The sequence below is a fragment of the Erpetoichthys calabaricus genome, chromosome 6 (assembly GCF_900747795.2).
Source record: "Erpetoichthys calabaricus chromosome 6, fErpCal1.3, whole genome shotgun sequence".
Lineage (NCBI taxonomy): Eukaryota > Metazoa > Chordata > Cladistia > Polypteriformes > Polypteridae > Erpetoichthys > Erpetoichthys calabaricus.
Window position 1 is genome coordinate 179,072,243 of NC_041399.2, and position 23,825 is coordinate 179,096,067.

The 23,825-nt window shown below is 40.5% G+C and overlaps 1 protein-coding gene across 3 annotated transcripts in view; it reads right to left on the bottom strand.

The window, feature by feature from the left end:
• The window catches only part of dnajb6b (DnaJ heat shock protein family (Hsp40) member B6b), a 110,216-nt gene extending 100,303 nt beyond the window's left edge, over window positions 1-9,913 (bottom strand). For 2 of the 3 annotated variants that reach the window (XM_028804144.2, XM_028804149.2), the window contains exon 1: window positions 9,746-9,913. The gene's annotated coding sequence lies outside the window, so the exon portion shown is untranslated. The remainder of the gene's footprint in view (window positions 1-9,745) is intronic. The other variant, XM_051929126.1, reaches the window with a different exon arrangement.
• Between the last annotated feature and the right edge of the window lie 13,912 nt (window positions 9,914-23,825).

The following is a 23,825-nucleotide window of genomic DNA, read 5'->3' on the forward strand; positions in this document are numbered from 1 at the left end:
TGGAAGACTGATGAGCTGAGCAGAACATTTTTCAAAGCAACTCTTAAGCACAAAAAGTACCAACTGTTTTTTTTTGGCACATTGTGCACAGCAGTTTTCAAAGACTGCCAAAGATTAGATTGAAATCAGGGCTTTGAATGTGCCATTGTAGGACATTCATCTGTTTGTACTTGAGCAACTCTAATGTAGTTGTGGACAAATGTAACAGTTGACCTGGTGTGCCAGATGAAATTCTTTTTCCATTATGGATTTTGGGGGGAAAAAAACTTTTTTGGTATGGCAAAAATTGTTGAAAAACTTACAAATGCATTTAAACATAAAATATGCACATGAAAGGAAAACAGGAAATTTTATTTTTTTTTTGGTGTATTTCTGTCATAAATATGTTTTTGTGTATGGCCCTGAACACGAACTGTGTGTAACAAGTAAGCCTAGTCCTTTAAGAGTATTACACCTTTAAAGTGTGATGTGTGCTTCAACCTGATTGGTAAGTCAATACAAACAGGAACGAAGGACAGCAAAAAGCCATGCCTTATGCTATGTTTGCTTGGCAGCAGCAGCATAACCAAGAGAGAGAGAGAGAGAGGATGATGAAGCTGTACTTTTATTAGTTCTAGACAGGTGAACACCTACAAGCACTTCTATTTAAGCAGCATGGAATCAAAAGTGTTTCAAAAGGATAAGATGTTCATCTGTGTTAATCATAGTAATAACCAACATGTTTTTATTTGTTAAAAAAACAGCGTCGGTTTCTTGAGCAATGATGACTTTTGTGTACCCTTCTCTTATAGAATCGTTATGTAGAAGTTCTGTTATGGAGAACTGGTGCATTTTAATTTCAGATTCTGCAACTGCACTCTGCAGCTCCTTTAAAGTAACTGATGACCTTTTGCTTGCAACACTTTGTGGACTGATATAGCTTACACGTCCTGGTAATTGAACAAACAAATCTAAACATGTAGATACCATTTTGTACCATTTTCCCCAATATATATATATACACAATGGAATACTCCTTAAGCTGCTGTCACATTTCATGACTTTCTGTCATGGAGAATGTTGGATTTGCAATAGCGGCTGTTGATCTTATCACAGCACCATGTTAAATTATATGACTGAATACTGTAGCTCATGTTGCGTTTACTGACTAATCACAATTCCTTCAGCATAGTCATGCTTGCTCCTTTTTCTGACACCCAATAGCACGCTGCCTGATGGGGCTGGTTCTGCACAAAGGTTTAAAAGCTGCAGCAAGTTCAGTAGCAATCTGTCCTTTATAATTTTTTTTTCCTTTCTGTTAAAAGTATGTAAAATAGATGACATCAGACAGATTAGCTTCTCTTCTATTTGTAAGGTCCATAGCACCCATGCAGCATGACAAAGCTGGCGCTATGTGAAGGGTTTTGGTGCATTCAGTTGCAGTCTCAGCCCTTTTTTCCACTGTATTAGTACATAAAATATGAGGCATCAGACAGGCAAACTTCTCTTCTGTTTGTAAGATTCAAAAAATATCTAAGCTTTCCTGCTTATACAGCCTGCCCCCTCTGACAAACGAGAAAATCAAACCTGTTGGATGTTACTGTGGCCAGTGGCATCTCAGTCGTTAGGTATGTTCACATTAGGGAACTGACTGCCTCTGACTGACTAAGATTATATAAATGAAGAGAGAGAGAAAGAGATTGGAAGCATGCTCTGATTACAGTGTGTTGCTGCACCCACCACATGACCAACCACCCAGATTGGGACCCTAGTGCAGCCATGCAATAGGTGACACCTCAGCACCACACTGGAACAGTGCACATTTTTTTTATTTATTTAGTTTTTCTTTACAGTGGCTGGAGTGCCAATCCTGTCACCAACCCCCCCCCCCCCCCCCCCCCCCCCCCAGATGTAGGTTAATGATATACCCATGACAAGGACAAAGCAATTGCAGGTTAAGGGCTTTGCTCAAGAGTCCAATGGAGTAGAGTCACTTCTGATGTTTAAGGGATTCAAACCAGCACAGACCCCTAGTCTCAGAGCCACAATTGTTTAAGATGTTTCATAATTAACTGCAGTTCTGTTCAAACATCTTAGGCCAACCAACAAAATTATATTTAAAGTTATTTGTCTATGGAGCAAGTGTTTTTTGCTTGTGAAAATACTATTCATTATTACCCTAAGTTCTTGTCAATAAGCCGCGGCTTATCTAAGGAAAAAAGTTGTGAAAATGAAAAAATAGAATATCGGCTTATACATAAGTCCGGCTTATACATCCATTGCGGGGGTTGCGTTCCAGAGCCACCCGCGAAATAAGAATATCCGCGAAGTAGAAACCATATGTTTATATGGTTATTTTTATATTGTCATGCTTGGGTCACAGATTTGCGCAGAAACACAGGAGGTTGTAGAGAGACAGGAACGTTATTCAAACACTGCAAACAAACATTTGTCTCTTTTTCAAAAGTTTAAACTGTGCTCCATGACAAGACAGAGATGACAGTTCCGTCTCACAATTAAAAGAATGCAAACATATCTTCCTCTTCAAAGGAGTGAAGCAAACAAATCAAAATGTCTGTTTGGCTTTTAAGTATGCGAAGCACCGCGGCACAAAGCTGTTGAAGGCGGCAGCTCACACCCCCTCCGTCAGGAGCAGACAAAGAGAGAGAGAGGGAGAGTTTGTTTTTCAGTCAAAAATCAATACGTGCCCTTCGAGCTTTTAAGTATGCGAAGCACTGTGCAGCATGTCTTTTCAGGAATCAGCTTTACAAAAGATAGCAACGTGAAGATAATCTTTCAGCATTTTTAGACGAGCGTCCGTATCGTCTAGGTGTGCAAACAGCCCCCCTGCTCAATCCCCATACGTCAGGATCACAGATAGTCAGCGCAAGAGAGAGAGAACAGTAAGCCGGGTAGCTTCTCAGCCATCTGCCAATAGCGTCCCTTGTATGAAATCAACTGGGCAAACCAACTGAGGAAGCATGTACCAGAAATTAAAAGACCCATTGTCCGCAGAAATCCGCGATATATATTTAAATATGCTTACATATAAAATCACAATTTAAATGACCGCTACGCGCTCGTGTTGACTCGGCGACGCCCAGAGCAGAAAGAACGCGCTCCGGCCGCTCCAACCGCGCCATGCGGGGAGTGAGAGAGACGGCAATATCTCACACTCTCTCCCCCCTTAAAGAAATTAAATGGGCGCGAGTGAGACCACTGACCTCCCTCCCTTCTATTAGTTATAGGTTATAGTACGTTCGGCTTATCCATGAGTCCGGCTTATCTATGATACGATTTTATTTTAAAAATTCGTATGATTTTTGGTCTCCGGCTAATACATGAGTCCGGCTTATAGACAAGAACTTAGGGTAGAATAAAACACAAACTTTTTTTTTTTTGTTCTTTATTTCGCCTTATACAATTTCTTGTATTAGGAATTTGGTAGTTTTCGCATACCCCTTGGGGTCAGAGCGTAGGGTCAGCCATTGTACAGCGCCCCTGGAGCAATTACAGGTTAAGGGCCTTGCTCAAGGGCCCAGCAGAGCAGTGGCCTTTTTGGCAGTGACGGGGATTCGAACCGGCAACCTTCGGGATACCAGCGCAGATCCTTAGCCTCAGAGCCACCACTCCGCACCTTGAAGTTAAAGAAGTTGTGCATAGATAATGTGCTTTTGCTGTTCATTCACTGTTCATGCTGCAGGGTTTTTTTTACAAAATGCTCACCACACCTCGAAATTTAAAAAAAAAGTTAGTATTTGTGTAAGAAATATGTGCAGAAGAACTGGTTGTGTTGCATATGTGCTAAATAGAACTAGCTTCATTTTTATGCATTAATACACTGTTCAAAAAATTATGGAAATACTTAATCATCACAGTCCAACATCAAGTCAATTAAGCTTCAGGGATATCAATCTGTCCAGTTAGGAAACATAAGCGATTGTGAATCAATTTCACCTACTTTGGTGCAAATGAAAGTAACAACAGGTGCACTGGACAGGCAACAGGCAAGACAACCCCAAAAAAGGCAATGGTTTTACAGGTGTTGACCATGGACAGTTGTTCTCTCCTTATCCTTCCTGGCCGATTCTTCCCTTGTTTTGCTAGTGTCCTTGTCGCTACTGGTAAAATGAGGCGGTACTGCAGCCAATTCATGTTACATGGGTATTCCAGCTCTTCTAGCATGGCATATCCATACGTCTTGTTGCAAGAAGTTTTGGTATGTCTTCCAGCACAGTCTCAAGAGCATGGATGAGATACTGGAAGATGGGACTTACACAAGGACAGCTGGACATGGTCAAAAAAATTGCATCAAACCAGCAGAAGGACTGGTATATGCTCCTTTGTGTGAGGAGGAATAGGAGGTGCACTGTGAGAGCCATACAAAATGACCTCCAGCTGGCTGCTGATGTGCATGTTTCTGGCCAAACTGTAAGAAACAGACTCCATAAGGGTGGCATGTGGGCCAAAAGTCCTCTAGTGGGACCTGTGCTCACAGCCTATCTACCATGCAGCTCGACTGGAATTCACCAGTGAATACCACAATTGCCAGGTCCATCACTGGCATCCTGTTCTCTTGACAGATGTGAGCATGATCACAATGTGCACATGTGACAGATGTGAAAGTCTCTGGGGATATCATGTTGAACATTATGCAGCTTGCAACATTAACCAGCATGACTGGTTTGGCAGTGGGTCAGTAATAGTCTGGGCAGGCATAGCCTTGGAGGGTCACATAGACCTCAACATGCTAGGCAACGGAAAAACAGTGAAATAACATATTTTACTAGTCAAAATGTATAGAACATAGCTTTCCAAACTGCGTATCACACAACACCACAACATATGGCTTGATGAGTGCTATGAATGTAATGCTCTAATATGTCAAACTTTCAGTTTCAATTACAGTGATCCCTCGCTATATCGCGCTTCGACTTTCGCGGCTTCACTCCATCGCGGATTTTATATGTAAGCATAATTAAATATATATCGCGGATTTTTCGCTGCTTCGCGGGTTTCTGCGGACAATGGGTCTTTTAATTTCTGGTACATGCTTCCTCAGTTGGTTTGCCCAGTTGATTTCATACAAGGGACGCTATTGGCAGATGGCTGAGAAGCTACCCAACTTACTTTCTCTCTCTCTCTCTCTTGCGCTGACGTAGGGGGGTGTGAGCAGGGGGGCTGTTCGCACACCTAGACGATAGGGACGTTGCTACCTTCAGTGTTCAGCTGCTTCCTGAAGGACATGCTGCACGGTGCTTCGCATACTTAAAAGCTCAAAGGGCACGTATTGATTTTTGACTTTGTTTTTCTGTGGCTCTCTCTCTCTTCCTGCTCCTGAAGGAGGGGGTGTGAGCTGCCGCCTTCAACAGCTTTGTACCGGCGGTGCTTCGCATACTTAAAAGCCAAACAGTCCTATTGATTTTTTTTTTGACTGCTTGCTTTGTTCTCTCTCTCTCTCCTGACGCGCACTCCTTTGAAAAGGAAGATATGTTTGCATTCTTTTAATTGTGAGACAGAACTGTCATCTCTGTCTTGTCATGGAGCACAGTTTAAACTTTTGAAAAAGAGACAAATGTTTATTTGCAGTGTTTGAATAACGTTCCTGTCTCTCTACAACCTCCTGTGTTTCTGCGCAAATCTGTGACCCAAGCATGACAATATAAAAATAACCATATAAACATATGGTTTCTACTTCGCGGGTTTTCTTATTTCGCGGGTGGCTCTGGAACGCAACCCCCGCGATGGAGGAGGGATTACTGTACAACTTTCAATATAGAAACACATTGCAGTAGGGCTGCCAAATTAGCCAAAATTAAGATTTGAATAATCATATTAAAATAAGTATACAGTATATACGAAAACACCTTAAGTAATCTTAATGCTGTACACATTATTTTATTACATGGGCTTTTTCATATTCCTAGTTAATATTTTCCTTTTTGGCTTGTGGTGCACCTGTAAAGCAGAGATTCCTTATAATTGATGTATAGTTACATAAAAGCATTAGGAGAAAACTGAAGACTTCAAAACAGACCTCCACAAATTTTTTTTTTTTTTCCACCAAAGAGAAAGTGGAATGGGGCACAGTTCATACACAAACATCTCTGACATAATAAATTAGTCTTAATTGCACAAACATGTTAAAACGTAACATAAAAATTGCAACTGGTGGACAACAGATTAGGTGTGTATAGGAAACATTAATGAGTAATACAGGACACATATGGGACTAACTCAGTTTCTCTCCACCACTCCTAATTCACAGAAGAGCAGTGACATCTGCTGAGCATAAAGCAAATTGCAGAGGTCAATTATATAATAATAAGAAAAGGAATGACAGTTCTGGTAGATGCTGTGCTTCAAACACATGCAACATGACAATGTGCTGGTATTCATAAACTGCTGGGGATGGAACGATGATCTTGGGAGGACCAGAGGTGTGTGTGTGCTTCCTGGTTTAACATCATTTTGGCAAAAAGGCATTTATTTTGCATATTTTCAGCAAGCGACTGGATAACAGAGGCTTATGCGACACCAGCAACAGAACATTTTCTTTTCTTTTTCCCCCAAAGACTTTTTCACACTCTTTTCTCTGTACAGTAGGGCTGAAATGATTCCTTGAAAAATTTGAGTAATTTGATTAATAAATAACATCAAAGCAAATTCTTTGCACTGAAGTTTCATTTAATCCATATAAATTACACTTCAGCGTGTTTCGCACAATGTGCTTACGCTGTGGATATGTGAATTGAACACATGATTTAATTACGCAGATTGCAAATTTGAGAAAGAAATAGTAAGGGGCGAAGTGAAGAGATCAACCAGAGAAAAAGACAAAGTGTCACTTCAAACTGTAAAAAACAAAAACACACAGCATGTAGAATGTGTCTATTTATAAAACTGAACTAGCCTACCACAATAGCACAAAGTCAATGCTTCAGCATTTCAACAGAAAGCATCCAGTATACACATCCAGTCCACAGAGCGGACCTGACACAAGGTAATGTTAACATTAGCATTTAATGTAAAACAATACAATGTATGACGCAATATAATCCAGCAATATCTACATCATCAGGGTGTCTCTTTACTGCAGCAGGAAACATTGCATCAAAGCACAGAGCAAGCCTTGATTCTGAGCATGTTGATATGCTCACTTTTTTCACTGCAACCACCACATGCTCCTTTAAAGGCTTACACATTCAAACACACACCATATCTACCACATCCAGGGGATACAATACTTCCATCCATCCATCCATCCATCTTCCAACCCGCTAAATCCAAACACAGGGTCACGGGGGTCTGCTGGAGCCAATCCCAGCCAACACAGGGCACAAGGCAGGAACCAATCCTGAGCAGGGTGCCAGCCCACCACAGGACACACACAAACACACCAGACACACACTAGGGACAATTTAGAATTACCAATCCACCTAAACTGCATGTCTTTGGACTGTGGGAGGAAACCGGAGCGCCCGGAGGAAACCCACGCACACACGGGGAGAACATGCAAACTCCATGCAGGGAGGACCTAGGAAGCGAACCCGGGTCTCCTAACTGCGAGGCAGCAGCGCTACCACTGCGCCACCGTGCCGCCCTTCAATACTTCCAGAACTATTATTTTCTTTGCCTCCTACAAATGCCAGAAAGCCTTTGAAGTAGACAGTAAAGGCGTATGTTACACCTGAGTTATAGTTAGGTTGAAAGTTATAGTTCTGAAAGTTAAGATGCACAACTTAAAGGCAATTTTTATGTCTTATTATTGTTATAGATTTATACCTTAGTTTAAGGCTGTATGTGTTTTTTTTGTTTTGTTTTTTTAAAAGTACTTTGTAATTGACCTATTATTTTTGGACTTTTTTGATTTTACATTTTAGACAATGCTTTCTTTAAAACCCAGAATGTAATATGGAACTTAAATGCACTAAATGGGTTTATTATTGACAAAAAATTTACTGCATGTTATTTAAGCAATACCATAGAAATGTTTTCCTTCTAAAAAGGAAATCAATTAGCTGTTAATTTTAAGAGAAATGTGTTATTTTCTTTTTTTAAATTTACTGTTGCAAAAAACAAGAAAAAAAAATCTTTTTTCTCCAATTACTTGATTAATCGATGATATAATCTGTAAACTACTCAATGACTTAAATAATCAATTGCTGCTACCCTAGCGTACAGCACTCTTCACAACTGACTTCTGTTCTGTCAAATTTATTTCCCTCCATTCTACTTTAAAACATCATTTTCCTTTTTCAGCCACATCAACAAAGTACATGGAATATGCATCATACAAAAAATATATTGCTGGGTGGATTATTAGGGAGAGCTCTTACTTAAAGAGTGCTGGATAATTACAGTTCTTTGTGACACATTATTATTAATATTACTGCTTTTCTAGATTTGGCTGTGATTTACAAATGGGAAAATATTTTATTAAAGATTATATTTGATCATGCCCCACAACTCTGAAATCCTGGGTCTGAGATTTGAATCTTGTACCAGTGTTTTTCCCCCCTCCAGATACTTTTCACCCCAAAAACCCATCCATGCCTCAAATAAGTATAAACTGGATTAGCTGAAAATTCACGAGTTTGCCTAGTCCAAAGTTTGAACCAAATAGTGCCCAATTTGTTTAGTGTAGGTTACGTCTCCTCATTACCATGAACTGGGGAAGAGATTCAGAAAATTGATGGATGGATGGTTAATGGTCTTTTTTTTAAATACATAAAAAACTCGTGGAAGACTGGAGCAATAAAATAAAGCTAAACCAAACATCAACTGAACCGTAATCACACAACGCATAGTTTCACTTTTAAAACCAGTGCGTCACAAACCAATTACAAATGTAGTTTTATTAATACAACAACCAACAAAAACACAAAACTGTTGAAATTCAACAACATGCAATGCCTATCAATTCATTCTTTACTCTTGCTTAATCGTGCATTGGGGAAGTAACCCATCGCATTAGCTGAATGTGCAACAGTAAATACATATTTTTTTCTTTAAAAAAGGTATTGGAATATATTCAGAAATACAAAATGACCTTAAGAAAAAGATTTACTGCCTCGCTACTGAACATTCAACCACAACGAACAAACTGCGCCTCGCTTTCTACGTTTACTCTAGGTGGCGTGCAAAGAGATAAGGCAGTGGGGGCAAATCACGCTGTCCGGACTTTGCTACAATTGAATAAAATCTCTCTACATCCGCATTCGTCCATCTTTTAATTTTTGTTGGAAATGAGCATGTGTGTGCAAGAGACACTTTACTGTCTGAAATTATAGCAATCCCCCTCCCCCCACAGGTTGACAGGACTATTTGCCTCAAGACCCAAAAAAATCATCAAAAAAAACAAAAGATACGTGCCCCGACCCGTTTTCCTCTGTTTAAAAGGAGATTTTGTACAGATCAGTAACTGACTGTTAAAATACCAAAATGCACAATCAGCATCATTGACTTAATATTCTTATTTTGTCCAATACTGATGCTGAAAACGAACAGCAGTGTTTCGGTCAACTCGCCGGGCCTGCAGACATAAAAAAGATTTACATGTACTTCTGACGGCCAAGCTCACTATGTTTTAGTTTTCCTGCAACCGTTCTGAACGTGAAGCTGGCATTATTAATATTTACCTGCCGCCCCTTTTTTATTTTGCTTGGCGACACGACGAATTACCCTTCACAACAGCTAGAGAGGTGACGAAGATGTAACAGAGGGACAGACCATGAGTAACAGGAACTCAAAGGCAGGAACTTACTTTGTACTTTTATCACGCTTTCCTTTCCCGTAGACGAAGATAATTTGTATTTATATTTTCTGTTTGGTTTTTGTAATCTGGATTTTAAAATAATACCTCCACGGCCGCACCGCAATCCAACTGAAATTCCGGAAATGTCTGCCGCACGTCCGTACTTGACGTCTGACGTCACTTCCTCATGGGGCGTCAACGTTCTAGAAACTTGTATTCCGTCATCAAAACAACGCAGGTCAGTTATTAAAAGGAAAGCGAAAGAAGTAACACTGTTGTGTTTTTAGTTAGGTTCAGGATAAGCAAAAAGAACAAACACTTTAAGAAAGCACCGAAAACTTACGTATTGTTTCATACAGAAGAACTAATATATAATGTTATTTATATATCAAGTATACAGTATATCACAGAGAAACTTTAATATTAACTGTATCCCTTTCCAGTTGTTAAAGGAATGATATTTTCCTCTTTGGGACAGTACAGTAACAACAAAATATTCCATCAGCATTTAAGTTATTTTTAAAAACAAGAAACAAAACCTTAAGAAGACATTTTTAGAAGCTAAAATATGTTGTGGACGTTATGTCTGCTACCTTCTCACGGCGTCATTGGTCTGGATTTGAACCAAAAGCCAGTTTACCACCTTCATCCCATTTTAGCATGGGTGCTCTTTCGAGTTTCATTCCACATTCTAAAGATGTGTATCCATCGATTCCTTTGGGGAACTCATTTTTTCCATCGTATGGCTGCAGAGAACTGAAGTCTATAAGACTGAATACTAGGTAGGTACCATACCTGGATTATTATTCCTTTACTGTATCTCGAAAGTACAGTATAAGTAAATGCAACTTGTTATTATTATATTTCACATCATCGACCTGCTTCCGTATTAAATTGGTATTTTGTTAATTTATTTTTATTTGTAGCAGTTCATCCGGAGGAGGATGTATAAGCTCCGTAAACTTGGAGTCGCCCAGTAAAATCAAATGAGTATGACCTGTTAATAATTAAGAAAGTGGTATTATTTGACACATAACACAGTATATAAAGCTGAAGTTGAAGTTTGAAATTTAATTACAGTTTTTGCACTGATATCGCTGTGGATATATTATACTTAGAAATAATGCATGATTTGTAAAAAAAAAAAAAAGAAAAAGTTTGTAACAAGAGCATGGGATTCAACTTGTTACAGACGTCCCCTCAGCAAATGTCCAGTTTTTCACATAATTTCATCAAGAAAACCAAGCCATTCCCACCACCCCAACTAAACCCTACATAAAACAAAAAAAAAAATCTGCCAAATATGGGGCTTTCTTAATAAACAGTAATAACATTTAGTTCTATTGTTTTACATAAAAATAGAGAGCTTGTGTTGCAAAAAACGTTCCTCTGTTTTCAAACAATTCTTTATTTGCACATAGATAGGCACAAATGTCTCAAATGAAAATAAGATAGGTCAAGCAAATAGTTAACTAAAAAATCAGTCATTTTGCATTATATTTTAAGCTTACAGCAGAATTGCTAGTGTGGGAAAGAACAGAAAAAAGAACAAAAATGATGTGTAGAAACCAGCTTAAGAACAGGATAAGAAGGTTGAGAACACCTGTGTCCAAGGATAGGAAGCTAAAGGAACGATACCACAGAGACAAAATGGCTGTGGTAGGCACATAAAGAAACCATCTGGACTGATGAATCAGCAGAAAGGCAACAAAAGGCTTTTGCTGTAAGCATGGTCACACTGATGTAATGTATGAAAGAAACATTAGTAAATTCAGCCATTAGCAATCCTGCGGTGGGTTGGCACCCTGCCCGGGATTGGTTCCTGCCTTGTGCCCTGTGTTGGCTGGGATTGGCTCCAGCAGCCCCCCGTGACCCTGTGTTTAGATTCAGCGGGTTGGAAAATGGATGGATGGATGGATGGACATTAGCAATAAATATAGAAGAATATATTAGAAGTTAACTTTAGCATAGAAATTAAGGCAAACCAAGCATGCCCAGCAGATGATTAAATAAAGGCACATGCCATAGTTCACTTTAAATTAAAGCTTAAGCTTCAGGCCACCATTATAAAAAAATTGGAAGGCTTAGGAAAGGAAATTACATAAGAAAAGCCCAAAGAGGAAGCCATCTGCCCAGCCTTAGACCGATAAAAAATGAGCAAAACAGAAACTAGAGAGAAACAATGGACAGTAAAAACAGGTGCAGAATGAGCTAATTGAGCAAGGACAAAGTGATAAGAAATGATATAAAAGTTTTGGGTTTTGAACTGTTCGGGGCTCAGCTCAATTTGGCTGTATTGATAGATAGATAGATAGATAGATAGATAGATAGATAGATAGATAGATAGATAGATAGATAGATAGATAGATAGATAGATAGATAGATAGATACTTTATTAATCCCAATGGGAAATTCACATTCTTCAGCAGCAGCATACTGATACAATAAATAATATTAAATTAAAGAATGATAATAATACAGGTGAAAAAAACAGACAATAACTATGTATAGTGGAATTAAAGAGTCGCATAGTTTGGGGGAGGAACAATCTCCTCAATCTGTCTGTGGAGCAGGACAGTGACAGCAGTCTGTCGCTGAAGCTGCTCTTCTGTCTGGAGATGACATTATTTAGTGGATGCAGTGGATTCTCCATAATTGATAGGAGCCTGCTGAGCGCCCTTCGCTCTGCCACAGATGTTAAACTGTCCAGCTCCATGCCAACAATAGAGCCTGCCTTCCTCACCAGTTTGTCCAGGCGTGAGGCGTCTTTCCTCTTAATGCTGCCTCCCCAGCACACCACTGCGTAGAAGAGGGCGCTCGCCACAACTGTTTGATAGAACATATGCAGCATCTTACTGCAGATGTTGAAGGAAGCCAGCCTTCTAAGGAAGTATAACCGGCTTTGTCCTTTCTTGCACAGCGCATCAGTATTGGCAGTCCAGTCTAATTTATCATCCAGCTGCACTCCCAGATATTTATAGGTCTGCACCATCTGCACACAGTCACCTTTGATGATCACTGGGTCTATGAGGGGTCTGGGCCTCCTAAAATCCACCACCAGCTCCTTGGTTTTGCTGGTGTTCAGGTGTAGGTGGTTTGAGTCGCACCATTTAACAAAGTCATTGATTAGGTCCCCTATACATTGGGTTGAGTCCTTGTTATTATTATGGTTATTTTATTGCAATAAAACTGTAGATTCTGTTTGCCTAGCTTGAGTCTCCTAATAGCCTTTATTTAAGGTAAAAAGCCTTCTGATAATAATTTTTTCGCCACAACATTTGGTGACCCCAGATGTGGGGAGGAATGGCATCTGCGAAATCCCGCAGCAGGGACGATGCTCTGTGAAACGAACACAGACGGTGGCCACACAGAAAGGTAAGCGATATTTCGCTAAACTTATTTGTGTGAAGTTTCAAGGAGCTTCCGCCCCTCCAACGGAGACAAGCAGCACAGCCTCTCTTAAAAGAACGGGGTAGGGAAAAGGGGATGGGCTTTTTATAACTTGCATTTGCAAAAAAGTGAGAAAAGAAACGGAAAGAATAGCAAAAAGCAGCTAAGTGAAGTGTAGGCACACACACATATATTTTAATTGTCTCACCCCCGAATAAGGAATGATTGAGTGAGTGACTGCATGAGCTCCGTTATCTCTTAGTGGTAGTAAAATGAGCCAGAAGTGCGGAGACAAGTGTGAGTGTGAATGAGCTCTGAGACCCAAATAGTGGGTAACGGGAGACAAAGTTAAGTAATTAAGCACATAACGAGTGTGAGTGGGATTTTATAATCAAGCACCTTTTTCATAGAGATACATTGAGAGATTGTTTATCAAAACGGTGTCACTGCTAGGAGTTACAGCAAAAAAATATATAAAAGCCAAGATTTATTACTGTGGTTACAGGTTGTGGGAGAAGTAGGCAGAAAAAATTATGGCACAAGAAAGGATCCTGCAAATAACTCATGGTGTGCATACTCATTATTGGAGAGAAAAATTCTACATAAATGCAGCAGGGCAACCGCACAAACTAGCAGAGGGTACTAAAAACTTTTTACTGAGAGCAATCACAGAGATATCAAATTTGGATGAGGTACAGACAGAGTGGCCATATATACTGTAGATTGGGGAACTGTAATTGGAAGAAATTGGACGGTGAGAAAGTTGGGAGCTACTTTGGAAGAGCTAGTGGAGTCTGATAGACTTCACTTTATTGTGATTCCTTTTAAAAGACATTTAGAGCTGTATTTACCGAAATGAATAGATTGTGGCTTTGAGAGAGGACAAGGAAAAACAGGAAAAATACTGATAAATCCTGGTGTTAAACTCTGTATAATAGCAAGAAGAGTAAACTGGTGTCTGAGAAACGCTGTAGGAAGATACGTGCTGCCAGCAGTCACAGCAAGAAAGGTCCTGTGTGAGATCAAACCTAATGTAAAGTTATGTTGTCTTAAGTATTAAATTAGAGAAGTAAACGTTCATTATATTAGAATGAGAATAGGAATATACCTACATTTAGATCTGCAATGTTAATTTCTCTGTTACGTTGTAATGTGTTAGAAAGTAGTGTTTATAAAGTTAGGCATTCAAGATCAGGAAGGATTTGTGAGAGGAAGGAAGATTGTTATTTTTTTTGTTTTTGGCCTGACCATGTGCTAGCAGCTGCAGGGAATACAGCTTGTATTAACAACAGAAATCTGTCTCCATCCAGTTCTTTTTGTTCCCAAAAAGGATTCCATCCATCTTAGAAGAGAAAGCGTTGTTACATCTGGTGACCAGCGGTGTGGCAATTCTTTTTTTTTTTTTCTTCTGTTTCTTTCTTGTGGATGTTTTGCACTGAGGACAGGTTTTTTTCTGACAACTAACGTCTCTAACAAATTGCATTCCTATGGAGTCCTGTTATTTGTGAACACTGGTAAGAGGCAATATAATTTTTTTTCTGTTCTGTTACCTGGCACGTATGGACTTTCAAGTTTAAGTTTTTTTTTCTCCCCCTTTGTGAGGCTCTGTTTATGACAGCTTGTGCTAATTAAGATGTCCGTAGGAGCTGCTTCAGCAAACTCAGAGGATATTTTAAGTGACTTTTGGAGAATGACAGAGGCTCAGGGACCACACAGTTCCCATTTGTTCCCTATTACATTGCCCCACGTTTTTAAAGGTGATGGGTCTGAATCTTTTGCAAGTTGGGCTTGGCGGTTTGAAGTGGCTGTTGCAGCACTGCACCCTTTGGCTGCTTCTGAGTTACAACCAGTGTTAGCAGCTCTACTTCCCACACGTTTATCAGAAACAGTATTTTTGTATTGGGATAGTCTCCCCACAGCTTTACAACAAGATTACACTGCAGTTTCATCTAAACTGAAGGAAGTTTTTGGGTTTAAACAATTCCTGCCTTTCTTTCAGACCTGCATTAATGCTCATCCACGAAAACCTAATGAAAGTTTAGAAGTTTATGGAGCTGAAATAACACGCCTTGTTCTTGAGGCGTTTCCAGATTATGACACTAATGCACAAAATGGTGAGAAATTTCATCGCTTTGTTGCTGGTTTAGACCCCATGTTGCAATCTAAAATTCATGAAATGGGTGCAAAAAATATTGAAGAGGCCCTTACAGTGGCTAGTCGTTGTGAGAGAGCCAGAGAATTACTAAATATGACCTCTACCTCTGCATCTCAGCCAGCGTATTCCTCCCCTAGTACTACTACTACTGCTGAGCCATCTGTTTCTATGGTGAATACCTCTAAAAACAGTGATCACCATCTGTGGCGTGCTATGGAAAATCTAACTTTGAAGGTGGACTCTTTACAAACACATCTAAACCAGCTACAGGAATCTAACCACCTGCTTGTCAGACAGTTAGGATTTACTCCTGAAGGACATCATCCTCCCTACCTGAAACCCACTCATTACAAGAGAGACCATTCTGTTTCAACTCTGGATGACTCTCATCAACATCCATTCCATCATTTACCTGATAGGCAGCTCCAGCATTGCTCTAGAAGTCTACAACGTTTCCACCCTGTCGCTTCACAATTATATACAGGTTATGATGATGAGGAATTTTCAATTAGTCCCTACTCTCGTTCTGTTTCACCAGAATGTAAACAGCGGCCTGAAGAGCGGTACTATGCTAAACAATCAGGCCGTGGTGAGTACAGGCACCGCAGTCCTAGCCCAATGATGAGAAGACATAGGGGAGTTAGTCCTACAAGACCCCAGTCACGTTCTGTTCATTTTTTTCTCCCACACAAAGATCATCTTCCCCTACTTCTCATTCTCCGAGGTCAGGAAACTTTCAGCAGCTAGTGTTGAGGGGCACACATTAGGTTCGACAATAACAGCCCCACATGCTGTGCACAAGCCATATAACAGTAATGTTAATAATATACAAGAAGCTATGCCACTATCCCTCACAGCTAATGTGCTGGCTGTGGGGGAGGGACTTGAAGTGTTGGCTCTAGTGGACACTGGCTCATCAATTTCTTTAATTAGTGAGGATTTTCGCATGTCTCACACATCTTTGAAACAGCGACCTTTAAAATCATTTTTTATGCTAGCTCGAGCTATTAATGGACAAAGTTTGGACATTTTGGGAAGTCTGACACTTGGCGTTCGCATTGGGAAAGAACTTTTACAACATGACTTCCATATAGTACAAGGTGGCCACCAGACAGGCATCATACTGTGGTGGACCTTGCAGAGGGTAAATTGTCACTGTGGGACTGGGAAGTTCCATTTTGTCAAAAACAACAGGAAGTCATTACTTGCTGCAATGTTTCAGTGCTCAGCACAGTGGTTGTTCCAGCAGGGAGGAAATTATCATGACTGCCAGTGTGGGCACACCCTCATTACCTTCGTCAGTCCCCTGACAACTACTTTGGTGTGTTAGAACCTCAAACTAATTGTGATGTTGTGGTAGCTCGCACTCTCAGTCAGGTACAGAATGGACTTACTATTGTACGAGTGCTTAACCCCTCTAATGAAGACTTGGAATTACATGCAGGTCAACATTTAGGGGAATTCTTATCTGTGCCTGCTATTGAACTCCTACCACTGATGGCTTCCTGTTGTACTACTTTGCCTGCTCCTGCAACAACTTTACCTCCAGTGCAATTGGACCAAGCAATTTTAACGGATACTGAAGTACAGTCCCTTGAGATGTTACTACAAAAGTATGCTGGGGTGTTCAGCAAAGGCCCGGAGGACCAGGGACGTAAACACATCATTACCCATCGTATTCACATAGGAGATGCCCCACCTGTTAAATAACTAGCTTACCGTGTGACACCTGTCCAAAGGGCTGAAATACAACAACAGGTTAACAAACTATTAGAAGCGGATGTTGTTGAAGAAAGTTTCAGTCCTTGGGCTGCACCAGTGGTACTTGTGTGGAAAAAAAGATGGGTCCTGGCATTTCTGCCTTGATTACCGTAAGCTCAGTGCAGTCACAATTAAAGACTCCCATCCTTTACCCAGAGTTGATGATGCTTTAGATGCCTTAGCAGGTTCAGCATGGTTCTCCACCCTGGACATGCAGCAAGGTTACTGGCAGATAGAAGTAGAGGAATGTGACCGGGAGAAAACTGCATTTACAACAGGATGAGGACTATACCATTTCAAAGTGATGCCCATGGGACTGACCAATTCTCCAGCGACATTTCAGAGGCTGATGGAGATGGTGCTGCGTGGCCTTCCATGGGAGACCTGCTTAGTGTACTTGGATGACGTTTTAATTTTCAGTCGTTCCTTTGATGACCACCTGAAACACTTGGAGGGGATCCTATCTAGGTTCTACAAGAGTGGACTTAAGCTAAACCCTTCCAAATGCAGTTTTTCTAGAGATCACGTTACATTTTTGGGCCACATTATATCCCGACAGGGCATTGGGCCTGACCCGAGAAACATCCAGAGTGTAAGAGACTGGCTCCTGGTTCGCAGACTAAGGTATGTGCATTTCTTGGGCTCTGTTCCTATTATAGGAAGTTTATACAAAACTTTGCACATCATGCTGCACCACTCCATGCTCTTAGTGAAAAATATACTGTGTTCACATGGACACCTGCCTGTGAAGAAGCTTTTTGTTATTTGAAGAATGCCTTGTCTAATCCTTCTATTGTTGCATTCCCTGATTTTTCAGAACCTTTTCTGCTTTACACCAATGCCTCTGGGACTGCAATTGGTGCGGGTACTGGCACAGGTCAGCGATAAGCAGGAGCGTGTTGTAGCCTATGCCATTCATGTGTTAACAAAAAATGAGAAAAAGTGGTCTGCATATGACAGAGAGCTATGGGCCATCGTCTGGGCTGTACGACAGTTCCGTCACTACCTTTACAAACTGCCATTTAAAATCATAATGGACCACAAACCTCTACTTGGCTTGAGGCAAATACCCATTGATGGGGACAGAACAGGCCAACGTGCTCGATGGGCTCTTGAACTTGACACTTTTGACTGGGTTGTAGTACACAGAGAGGGTAATGCTCATAAGAATGCTGATGCACTTTCTCGGCAGCCGGTCACTTGTATAGCTACAGATTTGGAGAATGCAGGTGCCTTGCCATCATCTGCTATTGACCCCTCTCATCATAATACAGAGGCTGACTTACACCATTCAATTTGTGGATGTAGTTTCCATCTTCCTTTGACGGATCCTGGCCCTTCTACAGCTCTGCCACCTGGATCACAGCCTGATTCATTTTCAGAGCTTTCTTGTACCCTAGCCACAAATGGACACACGATTTATGAACATCAGCAAAGTGATCCTATGCTATCAGAGGTTATTAAATGGATAACTGTTGGCCATCATCCTCATTACTGGCAGATCAAACAAGCTGTACCTGTACTAAAGAAACTGTGGCAAGAATTTCATCGCCTCACTATCCATAACAACCTGCTCTGCCGTAAAGTATACTTTTCTCCTGCCACAGATCCAGTATATCAAGTAGTCGTCCCTCCATCACTTGTACCAGACGGTCTGGAATTTGTACATGGTAACAAAGTATCTGGACATTTCGCCATTGACAAAACCTTACACAGAGCAAATCGCTTTTGTTACTGGCCTTATATGGCTTGTGACATCCGAAAATGGTGTGAGCAGTGTCCAACTTGTGCAGCATGCCGTACACCTGTCCCTCACCACTGTGCACCCCTCCAAACAGTGACCTCTACAAAACCCTTTGAAATTGTAGCAGCAGACATTTTGGAACTGCCACTCACCTCACGTGGTAATAGATATGTTTTAGTCATACAAGACTATTTCACAAAGTTTGTAAACCTTTATGCATTACAGGACCAATGTGCCACTACAGTTGCTCAATGTTTATTTGAGAACTTTATCACCCAACATGGTATTCCAGAACGTCTGCTCACAGATCAAGGTCGGCAGTTTGAATCAGATTTGATTCATTAACTTTGTCAATTACTAGGTGTAAAAAAAGTCAAAACCAGCTCTTACCATCCACAGGGGGATGGCCTAGTAGAGCGATTCATCCATCCATCCATCCATTTTCCAACCCGCTAAATCCGAACACAGGGTCACGGGGGTCTGCTGGAGCCAATCCCAGCCAACACAGGGCACAAGGCAGGGAACCAATCCTAGGCAGGGTGCCAACCCACCACAGGACACACACAAACACACACACACACACCAAGCACACACTAGGGCCAATTTAGAATCGCCAAACCACCTAACCTGCATGTCTTTGGACTGTGGGAGGAAACCGGAGCTCCCGGAGAAAACCCACGCAGACACGGGGAGAACATGCAAACTCCACGCAGGGAGGACCCGGGAAGTGAACCCAGGTCCCCAGATCTCCCAACTGCGAGGCAGCAGCGCTACCCACTACGCCACCGTGCCGCCCCTTAGAGCGATTCAACCGGACTCTAATTGAACAGTTGAAACGAACCCTGCTGCAACATTTAGGGGAATGGGATGAATTTTTGAACCCTGTGGCATTTGCATACAACACCAGCACACACTCTAGCACAGGTTATACACCTTTCTTTCTTTTGCATGGTAGAGAGGCTCGAACGCCTGCTGACCTTCTATTTTCATCAGGTTCAACAACAACTACAATTGCTTCCGGGACGCCTGTGGACTATGTTAACCAACTGAGAAATAAATTCCAAGTGGCTTTCCAGACTGTTGCTAGGAATAACCAGTTGGCTCACAAACAACAGAAGCATTTTTATGATTGCCTTGTCAGACATGAGCCATACTCCCCAGGAGATCTTGTTTGGCTGCATGACCCTACTACTACACGTCAGAAACTGTCCCCTCACTGGAAAGGACCATTTGAAATTGTGGAGCGCATGGGTTCTTCTGGGGATGCCTTGGGTGTAACTTATTGTATAAGGTGCCCTTTTGAACCTACCAAGTTACAAGTTGTCCATTATAATCGTCTGAAGAGATATACTTCTCCACTCCCCACTACCTCACCCACTATGCCACTCATTCCAAGACCTCCTCATGGAAAGTTACCTAAACTGACTGCGCTATCTGGCTCGCTCCCCTTTGTACCAGTTACTCAGAGGCAACAGGAAACTGAGGTTCAGCTGGATAAAGAGAACTTGACTCAGTTTGGACACAACACAAACAATAATCCTGCTGTTCAGCTGGAATCTGGGACAAATTCAGAAGCACTTTCTCCTGTTAAAGGTTTTCCGCAGGAGCCAACCCAGCAACAACTTCGTCGCCCTACCGTCCTACCAAAATGTTTTAAAGACTTTGTAATGGGTTAAAATATTTCATGGTTAACTTGTTGATGTATTTTCTAAGTTATAGATTTACAAGGCTAGAAACGTGGACGTTTCTTTCCTGAGGGAGTAATGTAAAGTTATGTTGTCTTAAGTATTAAAGTAGAGAAGTAAACGTTCATTATATTAGAATGAGAATAGGAATATACCTACATATAGATCTGCAATGTTAATTTCTCTGTTATGTTGTAATATGTTAGAAAGTAGTGTTTATAAAGTTAGGCATTCAAGATCGGGAAGGATTTGTGAGAGGAAGTAAGATTGTTATTTTTTTTGTTTTTGGCCTGACCATGTGCTAGCAGCTGCAGAGAATACAGCTTGTATTAACAACAGAAATCTGTCTCCATCCAGTTCTTTTTGTTCCCAAAAAGGATTCCATCCATCTTAGAAGAGAAAGCGTTGTTACACTAATTTAAAATTGGCGGAAGAAAGCCCACGAATACAGGGAATTAAAATGGATGCAAAAGAGTTACCCGTGGATATATTGGGGTGTAAAGTTCCCCACCACAAAAAACTCATTGAAAAATTATCTCAAAAATGGCATAAGAGAACAAGAGGTCTAAAGAACCGCTGGCCCCAAAAAGGCTCATTTAATCTAGCACTGTGAAGAAATGATAAAGCACATAAAGAATTATAAAACAAAGAATGTTAGCGAAAAAAGGGAAAACAAGAAAAAAGCAGAACTAAACATAATGCAAATGTTTGTAGGCGAAGCCATGAAAAGAAACACAACACTACAAAGAATGAGTCGGTGCTTTAAAAACAGAGAGATAGGGAGTAGGAACCCTTCGGCACCGCTTTTTGGTGTGATATATGAGTTCCCACTGATAGAAGTAAAAGAAGAATTCAAAGGACAAATAGCATTGTGAAATAAAGAGGAAGATTTAGGAGAAAAGAAACAAAAGTTTAATAAGTACAACACCCTTCAGAGAAATGTAAGAGGAAAGCACCAAAAGAAAAATTAAGCGATAGAAAAATGTGTGAGTATATAGATTATGTGTGTGTATGTGTATATATTTGTACATATTTTTATGGGGAAGGAATATAATTAGATGCGCTAAAAAGAAATGTGCACTGTATTTGACTTCAGAGGTACCTGGCGCTTGCTGATGTCTGTGTATGTGTGTGCTTGCGCTTTGTTTGTCCTGTGTGTGTGTGTTTGGGGGTACGAAAGCAGAACATGGAGACCTCTGAGCAATGTAGTTTAATTGTGATTTGTTGAAACTGCCTTTTACATATACATTTCCAAAGCTTTGAGCAAATAGGGGTTAAAATAAATTTAAATATGTGTAATACTTGGAAAAATTAAAACGTATCCACTTTTAATTATACAAATGTTTATAAATATGCGAGGCATCTTTCCTTCAGACCCTGATCAAGTCTTGGGGAAAAATGTTCTTTTGGTAACTTTAGTATACAAGGGAAACAATTTCTTTCAGTTTCTTCTGTCCTTTTCTTTTTCTTGTGACCTGTGTATGCGAGGTTGTGCATTATGGGGTTACTAGGGGGCTCCGCCCCCTGCTCGCTTCGCTCGCCAACCCCTGGTGTTGGGAATGACAAAGAGCGTGATGTATGAATGAGATATAGAATAGTGTGACGGTGTAGATGATGCAAATAGAAAGCAAACAATAAAGTGTGTGGCACAGTGTAAAGGTTTATTTGAAAATTTCTTTGTACACGCCGTTTAAGTGTAAAAGGTAATTCCAGGTCAGAACTTGTAAGGTCATTTAAGATGGTTATTGTTGTGATCAGAGTCAAGTTTGTCAGAGCTTAGAAAGAGTTGTGTCTCTCCAGGAAGTAATGGAATGACTTGGGTATTAATGTTTTCCACATTAATATTTTTTGGACATAATATAGTGTGTTGTGTTAAAAGGGGCATTTGGTCTAATGAGATTGCTGTTCCAAATGTCTCTGTAACTAAGTCGGCGCAGATAAAGGCTTGAGGAATTGTAATAATATGTGGCTGAAGTCTATCTGTATTGGTGAGTGTACCATCTCTCAGTTGTAATAAGCAATTGTTATGATCTGGTTCTGGACATCATATCTTTTTTACTAACTGTATCTTTTGAAAGCAATGCCAATTGTCTGCGTATTTTAAGGTGCACTGAACAATAGCTGAGTGCATGGCATCTGGAAGAATAGCTAATCACTGTCTAAAATCTCCTCCTCATAAAAGTACCTTTCCTCTAAATCGAATATTATTATTCATAAACGTTTGTAGAAGTTTATGAATGGTGTTGAGTAAGTGACTTCATGCCATTGAACATTCATCAATAAACAACATTTTTTCAAGACGGATGTCACGTGCAGTGCCACCGTAAATGTTCATAGTGGATACCGATTTGTAGGATCTAATGTAGTTGATAAAGATTTCACTTTCAGGTACATCGTCAGTTATAAGCTTCTGTAGATATTCAGTATATGAATGTAAAGAAGGCAGTCTAATTTGACCCTTTTGACAACAACGTGTAAATGTATAACTTGTATTGCCAGTTGTTTCTTCAGGGAAGTGAACTGAATGACAATGATTGCAAATGACATTCATTAATCCGAATGAATTTTCCTGGTGTATGTTTTCCTTGTGCCGTTTGAGAGGCGCGTTGTTGCATGTGTAGTATTTGGGACGTGTTGTTTTGGAGCTGTAATCGATTTGCCTGTGCTGTGTGAGAAGCCCCGTTGTAGCCTTCGCTGCCATTAACGTATGTCTGAGACGGGAGGTGTTTCGTTTTGAATCCGTGCCTGTTGCGATGCAGCACTTTGATTGATAGATTGCGTCATGTGGATCTAGGATGTAGATTTGTGCATATTTGCGTTGTTGATTTGTTTCAGGGTGCACTGTTCCAATGCGATGCAGTATTTGTGCACATATGCGAAAGCAGTATGGGCCATTGCCTCTTTGGTGGCCTGATATTTACTCTGGTATATGCAAAAGCAAATGAACTATTGTAGGATCTAATGCAGTGCATAAAGTTTTTACTTTTAGGTACATCGTTAGTTAGAAGCTTTAGTTGAGCTTTGCGTTTTTGGAGTCGAGACATTTTTTCTTTTAGGAAATATGGATAAGTAATAAGGAGTATTGCACTAACTGTTAATATGGAGCCTTTTCTGCGGTTTGAACGGTTAATAGTGCCTTATTGTAATGAGATCCACCCATGCTGCATAGCCGTCTATTTTGTTGTTTCTTTCGTGTTCGTGTGTTTGTTCCTGTTATCATTTCCTTTTCGTTTTGTACCCGTGACCGTGTATTCATGACTTGTTTCTTTCTCAGCATGCGAAATATGGATAAGTAATAAGGAGAATCGCAGTCACTGTTAATATGTTTCCTTTTCTGCAGTTGAACGGTTAATA